We start from the raw sequence: 1,417 nt of genomic DNA on the forward strand, positions 1-1,417 counted from the left end.
AAATTTATAATAAAATTTAAAAAAACAAATTCAAAAGTGGTCAAAGATTTTTTTAACAAATCAAAGTTTTTATTTGCATGACCAATTTCTCATTTGCATTTTTGCAACCTAACACCATTTAAGAGGCATAAGCTTTGTTGCACAGGGAATAAAAGCTGCAGCTGCACACTCCCTTCAACAGGCACTCCCACAACACCTGACAGGAAACAGGCAGCAATGACAACACCACAGTCAGAGTCACTAAATTCCACCTTTCAACAATGTTCTTGGCAGTGTCTGTAGGGTTCAGTTGAAGTGAGGGTAAACGTCTAAAACAGGGATAATTCCCCCCCCTCCGTTTTATAATGTTGGTGGCTTTAATCCATATTTCTTTGCAGTTTTTGTGTAGGCAAGGACAGCATCACAAGTGAACACAGATGAGCCATCTCCATTTCTGATTTGGCCAGGTTGATAACTTTGTTGAACATGTTAATGTCTTTCTCCATGTTTCCTCTTTGCACTTCTTTAATTCCCCTGGTTTCACATGCAAATTCACATTTGTTATCAATTTCAATAGCCTTGCTGATAAGCTCCAGACATTTATCCAGATCTTGTTTCCACTGAAGTTGAAGTAATCTTTTATGAACATATGTTGTGGCATTATCTGGTTCCAAATCAATACATTTATCATACATTTAATCAGCTTTACCAAACTGTTGTTGATCTGTTAATGCCTGAGCATACAGGGCATAGCCTTCAGCACATCTTGGGAATTTCTTCATGACTTCTTCAAAACCTTTCAATGCTGCTTGAATTTGTGAAGAATTGTTTCCTGTGTGTGACGATACAGTACAAAGTATTTCTGAGCTTGTGCCAAAGCAGACTTGAGCTTTAGTCTGATGCGTTCATCAGAGTCTGCCACTGCTTCTTCAACATGGTCAAGAAGTATTTTCAGCTGTCCTCAGTGATTATAAACATCTGCATTCTGAGGATGAATATTAGCAGCCATGTCAAAATCCTGGGTGGACCACAAAGGCTCCTGCTGTCGGCTCAAGGATTATTTTTAAAGAGCATTCTTGATTTTTGCTTTGGTTTTTCATTAATTTCAGAAATAGAAATGTTGGAAAATATCATGATACATCTTATTAATAAATTTACTACTTCTATGCTTTCTAAATGTTCTGTGAATTTTATGTAGAAAACATCATATTCATTTCTAGCTTATACACATTCACATAAACACATTTTTAGTTATTGTTTTTTTATTAAATTTTATTAGTTTTAATGAACATTTACAGAGATTTTGGGTTTTCATTAATTCATTGTTGCACTGTTTTTCTCCACCCTCATCTCCAGTTCGTTCTTCTTTCTTCCCCCCCAATGTCTGTTTTAATTGTCCAATTGCCACAGTGCTTGTCAAAGCCAGTTCTGATTAATC

At 36.0% G+C, this 1,417-nt stretch overlaps 1 pseudogene; it reads right to left on the reverse strand.

Annotated features, from left to right (window-relative positions):
- Positions 1-339: 339 nt before the first annotated feature.
- The window catches only part of LOC102856654, a 9,802-nt pseudogene continuing 8,724 nt past the window's right edge, over positions 340-1,417 (reverse strand).

The sequence above is a fragment of the Elephantulus edwardii genome, unplaced genomic scaffold (assembly GCF_000299155.1).
Source record: "Elephantulus edwardii isolate Elephantulus edwardi_28Jun2011 unplaced genomic scaffold, EleEdw1.0 scaffold00166, whole genome shotgun sequence".
Classification (NCBI taxonomy): domain Eukaryota; kingdom Metazoa; phylum Chordata; class Mammalia; order Macroscelidea; family Macroscelididae; genus Elephantulus; species Elephantulus edwardii.